This window comes from Arachis stenosperma, unplaced genomic scaffold (genome assembly GCF_014773155.1).
Source record: "Arachis stenosperma cultivar V10309 unplaced genomic scaffold, arast.V10309.gnm1.PFL2 arast.V10309.gnm1.Scaffold_100078, whole genome shotgun sequence".
Taxonomy (NCBI): domain Eukaryota; kingdom Viridiplantae; phylum Streptophyta; class Magnoliopsida; order Fabales; family Fabaceae; genus Arachis; species Arachis stenosperma.
The window spans coordinates 124253-141768 of NW_026651385.1; positions in this window are offsets into that span (position 1 = coordinate 124253).

Consider the following 17516-nt stretch of genomic DNA (forward strand, 5'->3'; position numbering starts at 1 on the left):
TTTACTTCCACTTGACTAAAAGCATGTTCTGTCCCCTGCATCTTTAAATCAATAAAAGAAATGTTTGAATGTGAAGTAAGATCGTCTTTGTTAGATAGAAGTATGATAAAAGTAAGTGGTGGTATGTGTGTGATTGTATAAAAACTCACTTTTAGTGAATAAAGAACTAGAATGTCTCATTCTAAGTGTAGAGTGGCTTACTGTCTATGAATCTCAATAAGGAAATCCTTGGTTCAAAAGAAAAACAAAAAGAAAGAAAGAAAGAAATAGCCAAAAGATGGCAGAACCAAAGAAAACAAAAAGGAAACAAAGCTGGACACCAATAGCTTGAACCTTGAAATATATGCCTGTGGTGTCTGTGTATTAGGATCTGCTTGGACTACTAAGCTCTTTGGAGTGCTTCAACACTCGGTGACTTGGATTAACTAATCCGGGATCATCAGCTGAAAATCCACTATCAAGAGCAACCTAACTACAAGGCATTTAGTAACCAAAAAAAAGGTGCTGGGCATCAATGTTTAAAAGGAAAGGTGAGCCAAGTGTCCATGGTGAATAATGTGTCAAGTATACAGAAAAGAAAATGAACTTGCTACACATGACACTCAAATAAAGCTTTGAACAAAGTAATAGCCAAGGATAAAGGAATAATGAGAGGTCATAGCAGTAGGTTACTTGAAGCTTGAGGGAGACTTTCTAGGCCTAAGAATCAATGAGAAGTGAGTATTGCATATCCACACAAAATCCCATGAACTACCAATAACATTCTGCTAGCATGAACATCCTCTTCCATTTCATTCTTTCTTCTTAATAATTCATTCCTTGCTTGGGGACAAGCAAGCTTTAAGTTTGGTGTTGTGATGACAAGTCATCTTAGCCTAGTTTCACTAGTCTTTTTCTTTTGTTTTCACTTGAATTATGCACTTTCTTGAGCCATAAGCAAGCCAATTGGGTAGATTTTCATGCTTCCTTTGATTGAATCAACCATATGTGAATTAATGCAAACTCATGAGGTTTTATGCTACAATTGTTGCATATTATGATAAATTGAATATCTTATGATTTTGGGCATAGCTTTGATGTGTTTGGTTGATTAATGATAGGTGAAGAAAGCTTGGAGAAAAGTGGAAGAAAGAAGGAACGGCTAGAAGCAAAGAGGGAGCAATGAAACAAGTGAAATTGAACCAAGAAACATAAAGTTGGAATTGAAGTTAGCCCTCAAACTTTGGCACAAACTTTTGGTGCAAAGTTAGCCTCAAAGTTAGCCCCCTAACTTGAAGGCTAACTTGAGAAGTTGAATTTTCTTCCCTGGGCCACTCAAAGTTTGCGCCAACGTTAGCCCCCAAACTTGGAGGCTAACGTTGGCATGAGAATTTATGCTCCAGGGTGGCCAAAGTTTGCGCCAACGTTAGCCCCCAAACTTGGAGGCTAACGTTGGCATGTCAATTTCTCCCAGGGGTGGCCAAAGTTTGCGCCAACGTTAGCCCCCAAACTTGGAGGCTAACGTTGGCGCCAATTGTGTTTAAGGAAGGGCCAAAGTTTGCGCTCAAGTTAGACCCCAAACTTGAAGGCCAACTTTGGCACCAGAAAAATGGGTTTGCTGATATGAAAAGTTGGCCTTAAAGTTAGCCCCCTAACTTCAACTCAAACTTTGAATCCAACTTTACAAAACTCAAATCCGGTTCACATGGTTCACTTGGGTTTCTCTTCAAACTTCAAGAGCAATTAACCAAGGCCTCTTTCAACCCAATTCCACCAAGAGCAAGAGCCCAACTCAAGGCTTGAAGATCAATTGAAGAAAGTGTATAAATAGGCTAGAATTCAAGTTAATCAGGGAGCTCCCTTTTCGGATTTTTCATAGAGCTTCCCTTTTTATAGTTTTTAGAGAGTTTTCTTCTTGGTTTCGGGAGCTTGAGTGATCTTTATTTTCTTAGTTTAATTGCTTTCAATTTCAATTATACTTGTCTTGGATCTTGGGTTGGAGAATTGAAGGAATTCTGTTTCAATCTCACCTTAGATCTCTCTGTTGATTTTCACTGCAATTTAAATTTTCAGTTCGGATAATTGCTTCTTCATCTAATCTCTCTGCAATTTACAATTTCCTTGTTATTGTTCTTGTTGGATCTAGGAAGGCATTGAGATCTAGACTTGGTTTTCTAGTCTCTGGGTCCTGAGATCACATTTTACCATTTCAATTTTCTGTAATTGCTTTATTTGTTTAATTTGCTTGTCTGTTTGAATTCAATCAAATCCCAATTCTCATTTACTCTTCTGTCTAATGCAATTTAATTTCTCTTGGTTTAATTCCTGCAAATCTAAGTCCCAATCCCCTTTACATTTCAAGCCATTTACATTTCTTGTCATTTAAGATTCTTGCAATTTACATTTCTTGCAATCTAAGTTTCTGCCATTTAATTTCTTGTTCTTTAAAATTCAGCATTTTAATTCTTGTTCTCTTTACTTTCAATGCAATTTAAATTCTGCAATTCAATCAACCAAATCTTGATTCGCTTGACTAATTCAACCACTAAACTAAAATTGCTCAATCCTTCAATCCCTGTGGGATCGACCTCACTCCCGTGAGTTTTTATTACTTGATGCGACCCGGTGCACTTGCCGGTTAGATTGGTATTGTTTTGGGAGAGATTCTTGTCTCCACCAAAATAATCCCATCATCCAGCAATATCTTATAAACAATAGATCTATAAATTTATTTTTTTTAATTTTTAAACTAAAAATATAAAAAAAATTCTAATAGTAAAAAAATAAAAATTCCAAAAATATCCAAAAAATAAAATAATTGAAAAATTTTAAATTTTTAAATTAATTTATTCTTAATTTGTGAACAAGTGTAGCAAAAAAAGTCAACTGTCCAGATGTGGCATTATTCGGTGAATAAAAAATAAAAAAATATTTCCAAAAATAAAAATTTTAAAAAAATAAATTTTCTATTTTTTATATTTAATTACATGATTTAGTTTGTTTATTTAAATTAGAAAAATAAAATAAAGTCCAACAATATCTAATAAATAATAGATTTGTAAATTATTATTTTTTTAATTTTTAAATTAAAAATATAAAAAAAATTTTCTAATAGCAAAAAATAAAATTCCAAAAATATCCAAAAAATAAAAAATTGAAAAATTTTAAATTTTTAAATTAATGTATACTTAATTTGTGAACAAGTGTAGCAAAAAAGAGTCAACTGTCCAGGTGTGGCATTATCCGGCGAATAAAAAAATAAAAAAATATTTTCAAAAAAATTTTTTAAAAATTATATTTTTTATTTTTTAATATTTAATTACATGATTTAATTTTTTATTTAAATTAGAAAAATAAAATAAAGTCCAACAATATCTAATAAACAATAGATCTGTAAATTTATTATTTTTTTAATTTTTAAATTAAAAATATAAAAAAATTTCTAATAGCAAAAAATAAAAAATCCAAAATATCCAAAAATAAAAAATTGAAAAATTTTAAATTTTAAATTTAATTTATTCGTAATTTGTGAACAAGTGCAGCAAAAAAAGTCAACGGTTCGGGTATGGCATTATCCGGCGAATAAAAAAATAAAAATATTTTCAAAAAAATGAAAAATTTCAAAAAATTAAATTTTTATTTTTGAATATTTAAATTACATGATTTAATTTTTTATTTAAATTTGAAAAATAAAATAAAGTCCAGCAATATCTAATAAACAATAGATCTGTAAATTTATTTTTTTTAATTTTTAAACTAAAATATAAAAAAATTTCTAATAGTAAAAAAATAAAAATTCCAAAAATATGTAAAAAACAAAAAAATTGAAAAATTTTAAATTTTTAAATTAATTTATTCTTAATTTCTGAACAATTGCAGCAAAAAAACTCAACTGTCCGGGTGTGGCATTATCCGGTGAATAAAAAAATAAAAAATATTTTCAAAAAGATAAAAAATTTTAAAAAAATAAATTTTGTATTTTTTAATATTTAATTACATGATTTAATTTTTTTATTTAAATTAGAAAATAAAATACAATCCAGTAATATCTAATTAACAATAGATCTGTAAATTTATTATTTTTTTAATTTTTAAACTAAAATATAAATTTTTTTTCTTGTAGTAAATAATAAAAATTCCAAAAAATAAGAAAATATAAAATTTTAAATTTTTAAATTAGTTTATTCTTAATTTGTGAACAAGTGCAGCAAAAAAAAGTCAACTGTCTGGGTGTGGCATTATCCGGTGAATAAAAAAATAAAAATATTTTCAAAAAAATAAAAATTTTAAAAAAGAAATTTTTTATTTTTGAATATTTAAATTACATGATTTAATTTTTTATTTAAATTAGGAAAATAAAAGAAAGTCCAGCAATATCTTATAAACAATAGATCTGTAAATTTATTATTTTCTTTTAATTTTTAAATATAAATATAAAAAAATTTTCTAATTGTAAAAAATAAAATTCCAAAAATATCCAAAAAAGAAAAAATCTGAAAAATTTAAAATTTATAAATTAATTTTTTCTTAATCTGTGAACAAGTGCAGCAAAAAAAGTCAACCGTCCGGGTGTGGCATTATCCGGTGAATAAAAAAATAAAATATTTTCAAAAAAATGAAAAAATTTTAAAAAAATAATTTTTTTATTTTTGAATATTTAATTACATGGTTTAATTTTTTTATTTAAATTAGAAAAATAAAATAAAGTCCAGGAATATCTAATAAGCAATAGATCTGTAAATTTATTATTTTTTTAATTTTTAAATTAAAAATATAAAATAAATTTTCTAATTGCAAAAAATAAAAATTCCAAAAATATCCAAAAATAAAAAATTGAAAAATTTTAAATTAATTTATTCTTAATTTGTGAACAAGTGCAGCAAAAAAAGTCAACGGTCCGGGTGTGGCATTATCCGGCGAATAAAAAAATAAAAATATTTTCAAAAAAATGAAAAATTTCAAAAAATAAATTTTTATTTTTGGATATTTAAATTACATGATTTAATTTTTTATTTAAATTAGAAAAATAAAATAAAGTCCAGCAATATCTAATAAACAATAGATCTGTAAATTTATTATTTTTTCAATTTTTAAACTAAAAATATAAATTTTTTTCTAATAGTAAATAATAAATTCAAAAAAATAAGAAAGTTGAAAAATTTTAAATTTTTAAATTAATTTATTCTTAATTTGTGAACAAGTGCAGCAAAAAAAGTCAACGGTCCGGGTGTGGCATTATCTGGCGAATAAACGAATAAAAATATTTTCAAAAAATGAAAAATTTCAAAAAAATAAATTTTTATTTTTGAATATTTAAATTACATGATTTAATTTTTTATTTAATTAGAAAATAAAATAAAGTCCAGCAATATCTAATAAACAATAGATCTGTAAATTTATTTTTTTTAATTTTTAAACTAAAATATAAAAATTTCTAATAGCAAAAAAATAAAAATTCCAAAAATATACAAAAATAAAAAAATTGAAAAATTTTAAAATTTTAAATTAATTTATTCTTAATTTGTGAACAATTGTAGCAAAAAAAGTCAACAGTCTGGGTGTGGCATTATCCAGTGAATAAAAAAATAAAAAAATATTTTCAAAAAAATAAAGAATTTAAAAAAAATAAATTTTTTATTTTTTAATATTTAATTACATGATTTAATTTTTTTATTTAAATTAGAAAATAAATAAAGTCCAGTAATATCTAATTAACAATAAATCTGTAAATTTATTATTTTTTTAATTTTTAAACTAAAAATATAAATTTTTTTCTAATAGTAAATAATAAAATTCCAAAAATTAGAAAGTTGAAAAATTTTAAATTTTTAAATTAATTTATTCTTAATTTGTGAACAAGTGCAGCAAAAAAGTCAACTGTCTGGGTGTGACATTATCCGTGAATAAAAAATAAAAATATTTTCAAAAAATAAAAAATTTTAAAAAATAAATTTTTTATTTTTGAATATTTAAATTACATGATTTAATTTTTTATTTAAATTAGAAAATATTTTTTATTTTCTAATAGTAAAAAAATAAAAACTCCAAAAATATCCAAAAATAAAAAAATTGAAAAATTTTAAATTTTTAAATTAATTTATCCTTAATTTGTGAACAAGTGTAGCAAAAAAAAGTCAACTGTCCAGATGTGGCATTATTCGGTGAATAAAAAAATAAAAAAATATTTCCAAAAAAATAAAAAATTTTAAAAAAATAAATTTTCTATTTTTAATATTTAATTACAAGATTTAATTTTTTTTATTTAAATTAGAAAAATAAAATAAAGTCCAACAATATCTAATAAACAATAGATCTGTAAATTTATTATTTTTTATTTTAATTTAAAATATAAAAAAATTTTCTAGTAGCAAAAAATAAAAATTCCAAGAATATCCAAAAAAAAATTGAAAAATTTTAAATTTTTAAATTAATTTATTCTTAATTTGTGAATAAGTGCAGCAAAAAAGTCAGAGGTCCGGTGTGGCATTATCCGGCGAATAAAAAATAAAATATTTTCAAAAAAATGAAAATTTCAAAAAAATAAATTTTTATTTTTGAATATTTAAATTACATAATTTAATTTTTTATTTAAATTAGAAAAATAAAATAAAGTCCAGCAATATCTAATAAACAATAAATCTGTAAATTTATTTTTTTTTAATTTTTAAACTAAAAATATAAAAAAAATTTCTAATATTAAAAAAATAAAAATTCCAAAATATCCAAAAAATTGAAAAATTTTAAATTTTTAAATTAATTTATTCTTGATTTGTGAACAAGTGTAGCAAAAAAAGTCAACTGTCCAGATGTGGCATTATTCGGTGAATAAAAAATAAAAAATATTTCCAAAAAAATAAAAATTTTAAAAAAATAAGTTTTCTATTTTTTAATATTTAATTACATGATTTAATTTTTTTTATTTAAATTAGAAAAATAAAATAAAGTCCAACAATATCTAATAAACAATAGATCTGTAAATTTATTATTTTTTATTTTTAAATTAAAAATATAAAAAAAATTTTCTAGTAGCAAAAATTAAAAATTCCAAGAATATAAAAAAAATAAAAATTAAAAAATTTTAAATTTTTAAATTAATTTATTCTTAATTTGTGAACAAGTGCAGCAAAAAGTTAAAAGTCCGGGTGTGGCATTATCCGGCGAATAAAAAATAAAAATATTTTCAAAAAAATGAAAAATTTCAAAAAAAGAAATTTTTATTTTTGAATATTTAAATTACATGATTTAATTTTTTATTTAAATTAGAAAAATAAAATAAAGTCCAGCAATATCTAATAAACAATAAATCTGTAAATTTATTTTTTTTAATTTTAAACTAAAAATATAAAAAAAATGTTCTAATAGTAAAAAAATAAAAATTCCAAAAATATCCAAAAAATTAAAAATTGAAAAATTTTAAATTTTTAAATTAATTTATTCTTAATTGTGTACAAGTGTAGCAAAAAAAGGTCAACTGTCCGGGTGTGGCATTATCCGTGAATAAAAAAATAAAAAATATTTTTAAAAAAATTAAAAATTTTAAAAAAATAAATTTTTTATTTTTTAATATTTAATTACATGATTTAATTTTTTTATTTAAATTAGAAAAATAAAATAATGTCCAACATATTTAATAAACAATAGATCTGTAAATTTATTATTTTTTTAATTTTTAAATTAAAAATATAAAAAATTTTCTAGCTGCAAAATATAAAAATTCCAAGAATATCCAAAAAATAAAAATTGAAAAATTTTAAATTTTTAAATTAATTTATTCTTAATTTATGAACAAGTGCAGCAAAAAAATCAAAGGTCCGGGTGTGGCATTATCCGGCGTATAAAAAATAAAAATATTTTCAAAAAATGAAAAATTTCAAAAAGAAATTTTTATTTTTGAATATTTAAATTACATGATTTAATTGTTTATTTAAATTAGAAAAATAAAATAAAGTCCAGAATATCTAATAAACAATAAATCTGTAATTTATTTTTTTTAATTTTTAAACTAAAAATATAAAAAATGCTCTAATAGTAAAAAAATAAAAATTCCAAAATATCCAAAAAATTAAAATTGAAAATTTTAAATTTTTAAATTAATTTATTCTTAATTTGTGTACAAGTGTAGCAAAAAAAGGTCAATTGTCCGGGTGTGGCATTATCCGGTGAATAAAAAAATAAAAAATATTTTTAAAAAAATTAAAAATTTTAAAAAATCAATTTTTTATTTTTAATATTTAATTACATGATTTAATTTTTTTATTTAAATTACAAAAATAAAATAAAGTCCAGTAATATCTAATTAACAATAGATCTGTAAATTTATTATTTTTTTAATTTTTAAACTAAAAATATAAATTTTATTTCTAATAGTAAATAATAAAAATTCCAAAAAATAAGAAAATTGAAAAATTTAAATTTTTAAATTAATTTTTTAATATGTGAACAAGTGCAACAAAAAAGTCAACTGTCTGGGTGTGGCATTATCTAGTGAATAAAAAAATAAAAATATTTTCCAAAAAATAAAAAATTTTAAAAAATAATTTTTTTATTTTTAATATTTAAATTACATGATTTAATTTTTTATTTAAATTAGAAAAATAAAAGAAAGTCCAGCAATATCTTATAAACAATAGATCTGTAAATTTATTATTTTTTAACTTTTAAACTAAAAATATAAAAAATTTCTAACAGTAAAAAATAAAAATTCCAAAATATCCAAAAGAAAAAAAATCTGAAAAATTTAAAATTTATAAATTAATTTTTTCTTAATCTGTGAACAAGTGCAGCAAAAAAAGTCACCGTCCGGGTGTGGCATTATCCGGTGAATAAAAAAATAAAAATATTTTTAAAAAAATGAAAAAATTTAAAAAAATAAAATTTTTGTTTTTGAATATTTAATTACATGATTTAATTTTTTTATTTAAATTAGAAAAATAAAATAATGTCCAACAATATCTAATAAACAATAGATCTGTAAATTTATTATTTTTTTAATTTTTAAATTAAAAATATAAAAAAATTTTCTAGTTGCAAAATATAAAAATTCCAAGAATATCCAAAAATAAAAAATTGAAAAATTTTAAATTTTTAAATTAATTTATTCTTAATTTGTGAACAAGTGCAGCAAAAAAGTCAAAGGTCCGGGTGTGGCATTATCCGGCGAATAAAAAAATAAAATATTTTCAAAAAAATCAAAAATTTCAAAAAAAGAAATTTTTATTTTTGAATATTTAAATTACACGATTTAATTTTTTATCTAAATTAGAAAAATAAAATAAAGTCCAGCAATATCTAATAAACAATAAATCTGTATATTTATTTTTTTTAATTTTTAAACTAAAAATATAAAAAAATTTCTAATAGTAAAAAAATAAAAATTCCAAAAATATCCAAAAATAAAAATTGAAAATTTTAAATTTTTAAATTAATGTATTCTTAATTTGTGAACAAGTGTAGCAAACAAAGGTCAACTGTCCGGGTGTGGCATTATCCGGGAATAAAAAAATAAAAAATATTTTCAAAAAATAAAAATTTTAAAAAAATAAATTTTTATTTTTTAATATTTAATTACATGATTTAATTTTTTATTTAAATTAGAAAAATAAATAATGTCCAACAATATCTAATAAACAATAGATCTGTAAATTTATTATTTTTTTAATTTTTAAATTAAAAATATAAAAAAATTTTCTAGTTGCAAAATATAAAAATTCCAAGAATATCCAAAAAAAAAATTGAAAATTTTAAATTTTTAAATTAATTTATTCTTAATTTGTGAACAAGTGCAGCAAAAAGTCAAAGGTCCGGGTGTGGCATTATCCGGCGAAAAAAAAATAAAATATTTTCAAAAAATGAAAATTTCAAAAAAAGAAATTTTTATTTTTGAATATTTAAATTACATGATTTAATTTTTTATTTAAATTAGAAAATAAATAAAGTCCAGAAATATCTAATAAACAATAAATCTGTAAATTTATTTTTTTTTAATTTTTAAACTAAAATATAAAAAAAATGCTCTAATAGTAAAAAAATAAAATTCCAAAATATCCAAAAATTAAAAATTGAAAAATTTTAAATTTTTAAATTAATTTATTCTTAATTTGTGTACAAGTGTAGCAAAAAAAGGTCAACTGTCCGGGTGTGGCATTATCCGGTGAATAAAAAAATAAAAAAATATTTTTAAAAAAATTAAAAATTTTAAAAAAATTAATTTTTTATTTTTTAATATTTAATTACATGATTTAATTTTTTTATTTAAATTAAAAAATAAAATAAAGTCCAGTAATATCTAATTAACAATAGATCTGTAAATTTATTATTTTTTAATTTTAAACTAAAAATATAAATTTTATTTCTAATAGTAAATAATAAAATTCCAAAAAATAAGAAATTGAAAATTTTAAATTTTAAATTAATTTTTAATATGTGAACAAGTGCAACAAAAAAGTCAACTGTCTGGGTGTGGCATTATCTAGTGAATAAAAAAATAAAAATATTTTCCAAAAAATAAAAAATTTTAAAAAATAATTTTTTTATTTTTTAATATTTAAATTACATGATTTAATTTTTTATTTAAATTAGAAAAATAAAAGAAAGTCTAGCAATATCTTATAAACAATAGATCTGTAAATTTATTATTTTTTAACTTTTAAACTAAAAATATAAAAAAAAATTCTAACAGTAAAAAATAAAAATTCCAAAATATCCAAAAAGAAAAAACTCTGAAAAATTTAAAATTTATAAATTAATTTTTTCTTAATCTGTGAACAAGTGCAGCAAAAAAAGTCAACCGTCCGGGTGTGGCATTATCCGTGAATAAAAAATAAAAATATTTTTAAAAAAATGAAAAAATTTAAAAAAAATAAAATTTTTGTTTTGATTATTTAATTACATGATTTAATTTTTTTATTTAAATTAGAAAAATAAATAATGTCCAACAATATCTAATAAACAATAGATCTGTAAATTTATTATTTTTTTAATTTTTAAATTAAAATATAAAAAAAATTTCTAGTTGCAAAATATAAAAATTCCAAGAATATCCAAAAAAAAAATTGAAAAATTTTAAAATTTTAAATTAATTTATTCTTAATTTGTGAACAAGTGCAGCAAAAAAGTCAAAGGTCCGGGTGTGGCATTATCCGGCGAATAAAAAAATAAAAATTTTCAAAAAAATGAAAAATTTCAAAAAAGAAATTTTTATTTTTGAATATTTAAATTACACGATTTAATTTTTTATCTAACTTAGAAAATAAAATAAAGTCCAGCAATATCTAATAAACAATAAATCTGTATATTTTTTTTTTTAATTTTTAAACTAAAAATAAAAAAATTTCTAATAGTAAAAAAATAAAAATTCCAAAAATATCCAAAAAATAAAAATTGAAAAATTTTAAATTTTTAAATTAATGTATTCTTAATTTGTGAACAACTGTAGCAAACAAAGGTCAACTGTCCGGGTGTGGCATTATCCGGGGAATAAAAAAATAAAAAAATATTTTCAAAAAAATAAAAAATTTTAAAAAAATAAATTTTTATTTTTTAATATTTAATTACATGATTTAATTTTTTTATTTAAATTAGAAAAATAAATAATGTCCAACATATCTAATAAACAATAGATCTGTAAATTATTATTTTTTTAATTTTTAAATTAAAAATATAAAAAATTTCTAGTTGCAAATATAAAAATTCCAAGAATATCTAAAAAATAAAAAATTGAAAAATTTTAAATTTTTAAATTAATTTATTCTTAATTTGTGAACAAGTGCAGCAAAAAGTCAAAGTCCGGGTGTGGCATTATCCGGCGAATAAAAAAATAAAAATATTTTCAAAAAAATGAAAAATTTCAAAAAAAGAAATTTTTATTTTTGAATATTTAAATTACATGATTTAATTTTTTATTTAAATTAGAAAAATAAAATAAAGTCCAGCAATATCTAATAAATAAAATCTGTATATTTATTTTTTTTAATTTTTAAACTAAAATATAAAAAAATTTCTAATAGTAAAAAAAATAAAATTCAAAAAATATCCAAAAAATAAAAAATTGAAAAATTTTAAATTTTTAAATTAATGTATTCTTAATTTGTGAACAAGTGTAGCAAACAAAGGTCAACTGTCCGGGTGTGGCATTATCCGGTGAATAAAAAAATAAAAAAATATTTTCAAAAAAATAAAAAATTTTAAAAAAATAAATTTTTATTTTTAATATTTAATTACATGATTTAATTTTTTTATTTAAATTAGAAAAATAAAATAAAGTCCAGTAATATCTAATTAACAATAGATCTGTAAATTTATTATTTTTTAATTTTTAATCTAAAAATATAAATTTTATTTCTAATAGTAAATAATAAAAATTCCAAAAAATAAGAAAATTGAAAAATTTTAAATTTTTAAATTAATTTATTAATTTGTGACAAGTGCAGCAAAAAAAGTCAACTGTCTGGGTGTGGCATTATCCGGTGAATAAAAAAATAAAAATATTTTCCAAAAAATAAAAAATTTTAAAAATAATTTTTTTATTTTTGAATATTTAAGTTACATGATTTAATTTTTTATTTAAATTAGAAAAATAAAAGAAAGTCTAGCAATATCTTATAAACAATAGATCTGTAAATTTATTATTTTTTTAACTTTTAAACTAAAAATATAAAAAAAATTCTAACAGTAAAAAATAAAAATTCCAAAAATATCCAAAAAAGAAAAAACTCTGAAAAATTTAAAATTTATAAATTAATTTTTTCTTAATCTGTGAACAAGTGCAGCAAAAAAAGTCAACCGTCCGGGTGTGGCATTATCCGGTGTATAAAAAAAAAAATATTTTTAAAAAAAAAAAAATTTAAAAAAAATAAAATTTTTGTTTTTGATTATTTAATTACATGATTTAATTTTTTTATTTAAATTAGAAAAATAAATAATGTCCAACAATATCTAATAAACAATAGATCTGTAAATTTATTATTTTTTTAATTTTTAAATTAAAAATATAAAAAAATTTCTAGTTGCAAAATATAAAAATTCCAAGAATATCCAAAAAAAAAATTGAAAAATTTTAAAATTTTAAATTAATTTATTCTTAATTTGTGAACAAGTGCAGCAAAAAAGTCAAAGGTCCGGTGTGGCATTATCCGCGAATAAAAAATAAAAATATTTTCAAAAAAATGAAAAATTTCAAAAAAAGAAATTTTATTTTTGAATATTTAAATTACACGATTTAATTTTTTATCTAACTTAGAAAAATAAAATAAAGTCCAGCAATATCTAATAAACAATAAATCTGTATATTTATTTTTTTTAATTTTTAAACTAAAAATATAAAAAAATTTCTAATAGTAAAAAAAATAAAAATTCCAAAAATATCCAAAAAATAAAAAATTGAAAAATTTTAAATTTTTAAATTAATGTATTCTTAATTTGTGAACAACTGTAGCAAACAAAGGTCAACTGTCCGGTGTGGCATTATCCGGGGAATAAAAAATAAAAACATATTTTCAAAAAATAAAAAATTTTAAAAAAATAAATTTTTATTTTTAATATTTAATTACATGATTTAATTTTTTTATTTAAATTAGAAAAATAAAATAATGTCCAACAATATCTAATAAACAATAGATCTGTAATTTATTATTTTTTTAATTTTTAAATTAAAAATATAAAAAATTTTCTAGTTGCAAAATATAAAAATTCCAAGAATATCCAAAAATAAAAAATTGAAAAATTTTAAATTTTTAAATTAATTTATTCTTAATTTGTGAACAAGTGCAGCAAAAAAGTCAAAGGTCCGGGTGTGGCATTATCCGGCGAATAAAAAAATAAAATATTTTCAAAAAAATGAAAAATTTCAAAAAAGAATTTTTATTTTTGAATATTTAAATTACATGATTTAATTTTTTATTTAAATTAGAAAAATAAAATAAAGTCCAGCAATATCTAATAAATAATAAATCTGTATATTTATTTTTTTAATTTTTAAACTAAAATATAAAAAAATTTCTAATAGTAAAAAAATAAAAATTCAAAAAATATCCAAAAAATAAAAATTGAAAATTTTAAATTTTTAAATTAATGTATTCTTAATTTGTGAACAAGTGTAGCAAACAAAGGTCAACTGTCCGGGTGTGGCATTATCCGTGAATAAAAAAATAAAAAAATATTTTCAAAAAAATAAAAATTTTAAAAAATAAATTTTTATTTTTTAATATTTAATTACATGATTTAATTTTTTTATTTAAATTAGAAAATAAAATAAAGTCCAGTAATATCTAATTAACAATAGATCTGTAAATTTATTATTTTTTAATTTTAATCTAAAATATAAATTTTATTTCTAATAGTAAATAATAAAAATTCCAAAAAATAAGAAAATTGAAAAATTTTAAATTTTTAAATTAATTTATTAATTTGTGAACAAGTGCACAAAAAAAGTCAACTGTCTGGGTGTGGCATTATCCGGTGAATAAAAAATAAAAAATATTTCCAAAAATAAAAATTTTAAAAAATAATTTTTTATTTTTGAATATTAAGTTACATGATTTAATTTTTTATTTAAATTAGAAAAATAAAGAAAGTCCAACAATATCTTATAAACAATAGATCTGTAAAGTTATTATTTTTTTAATTTTTAAACTAAAATATAAAAAAATTTTCTAACAGTAAAAAATAAAATTCCAAAAATATCCAAAAAAGAAAAAATCTGAAAAATTTAAAATTTATAAATTAATTTTTTCTTAATCTGTGAACAAGTGCAGCAAAAAAGTCAACCGTCCGGGTGTGCATTATCCGGTGAATAAAAAAATAAAATATTTTCAAAAAAATAAAAAAAATTTAAAAAAATAAATTTTTGTTTTTGATTATTTAATTACATGATTTAATTTTTTATTTAAATTAGAAAAATAAATAATGTCCAACAATATCTAATAAACAATAGATCTGTAATTTATTATTTTTTTAATTTTTAAATTAAAAATATAAAAAATTTTCTAGTAGCAAAAATAAAAATTCCAAGAATATCCAAAAAATAAAAATTTTAAATTTTAAATTTTTAAATTAATTTATTCTTAATTTGTGAACAAGTGCAGCAAAAAAGTCAAAGGTCCGGGTGTGGCATTATCCGGCGAATAAAAAATAAAAATATTTTCAAAAAAATGAAAAATGTCAAAAAAGAAATTTTTATTTTTGAATATTTAAATTACATGATTTAATTTTTTATTTAAATTAGAAAAATAAAATAAAGTCCAGCAATATCTAATAAATATAAATCTGTAAATTTATTTTTTTTAATTTTTAAACTAAAAATATAAAAAAAAATTTCTAATAGTAAAAAAAATAAAAATTCCAAAAATATCCATTAATTTAAAAATTGAAAAATTTTAATTTTTAAATTAATTTATTCTTAATTTGTGTACAAGTGTAGCAAAAAGGTCAACTGTCCGGGTGTGGCATTATCCGGTGAATAAAAAAATAAAAAAATATTTTTAAAAAAATTAAAAATTTTAAAAAAATTAATTTTTATTTTTTAATATTTAATTACATGATTTAATTTTTTATTTAAATTAAAAAATAAAATAAAGTCCAGTAATATCTAATTAACAATAGATCTGTAAATTTATTATTTTTTAATTTTTAAACTAAAATATAAATTTTTCTAATAGTAAATAATAAAAATTCCAAAAATAAGAAAATTGAAAAATTTTAAATTTTTAAATTAATTTTTTAATATGTGAACAAGTGCAACAAAAAAAAGTCAACTGTCTGGGTGTGGCATTATCTAGTGAATAAAAAAATAAAAATATTTCCAAAAAATAAAAATTTTAAAAAATAATTTTTTTATTTTTTAATATTTAAATTACATGATTTAATTTTTTATTTAAATTAGAAAATAAAGAAAGTCCAGCAATATCTTATAAACAATAGATCTGTAAATTTATTATTTTTTTAACTTTTAAACTAAAAATATAAAAAAAATTTCTAACAGTAAAAAATAAAAATTCCAAAAATATCTAAAAAAAAAAACTCTGAAAAATTTAAAATTTATAAATTAATTTTTTCTTAATCTGTGAACAAGTGCAGCAAAAAGTCAACCGTCCGGTGTGGCATTATCCGGTGAATAAAAAAATAAAAATATTTTTAAAAAATGAAAAAATTTAAAAAAAATAAAATTTTTGTTTTTGATTATTTAATTACATGATTTAATTTTTTTATTTAAATTAGAAAATAAAATAATGTCCAACAATATCTAATAAACAATAGATCTGTAATTTATTATTTTTTTAATTTTTAAATTAAAATATAAAAAAATTTTCTAGTTGCAAAATATAAAATTCCAAGAATATCCAAAAATAAAAAATTTTAAAATTTTAAAATTTTAAATTAATTTATTCTTAATTTGTGAACAAGTGCAGCAAAAAAGTCAAAGGTGTGGCATTATCCGGCGAATAAAAAAATAAAAATATTTTCAAAAAAATCAAAAATTTCAAAAAAAGAAATTTTTATTTTTGAATATTTAAATTACACGATTTAATTTTTATCTAAATTAGAAAAATAAAATAAAGTCCAGCAATATCTAAAACAATAAATCTGTATATTTATTTTTTTTAATTTTAAACTAAAAATATAAAAAAATTTCTAATAGTAAAAAAAATAAAAATTCCAAAATATCCAAAAATAAAAAATTGAAAAATTTTAAATTTTTAAATTAATGTATTCTTAATTTGTGACAAGTGTAGCAAACAAAGGTCAACTGTCCGGGTGTGGCATTATCCGGGAATAAAAAATAAAACATATTTTCAAAAAATAAAAATTTTAAAAAAATAAATTTTTATTTTTTAATATTTAATTACATGATTTAATTTTTTTATTTAAATTAGAAAAATAAAATAATGTCCAACAATATCTAATAAACAATAGATCTGTAAATTTATTATTTTTTAATTTTTAATTAAAATATAAAAAATTTTCTAGTTGCAAAATATAAAAATTCCAAGAATATCCAAAAAATAAAAATTGAAAATTTTTAAATTTTTAAATTAATTTATTCTTAATTTGTGAACAAGTGCAGCAAAAAGTCAAAGGTCCGGGTGTGGCATTATCCGGCGAATAAAAAATAAAAATATTTTCAAAAAATGAAAATTTCAAAAAAGAAATTTTTATTTTTGAATATTTAAATTACATGATTTAATTTTTTATTTAAATTAGAAAAATAAAATAAAGTCCAGCAATATCTAATAAATAATAAATCTGTATATTTTTTTTAATTTTTAAACTAAATATAAAAAATTTTCTAATAGTAAAAAAAATAAAAATTCAAAAATATCCAAAAAATAAAAAATTGAAAAATTTTAAATTTTTAAATTAATGTATTCTTAATTTGTGAACAAGTGTAGCAAACAAGGTCACTGTCGGGTGTGGCATATCCGGTGAATAAAAAAATAAAAAAATATTTTCATAAAAATAAAAAATTTTAAAAAAATAAATTTTATTTTTTAATATTTAATTACATGATTTAATTTTTTTATTATTTAATTAGAAAAATAAAA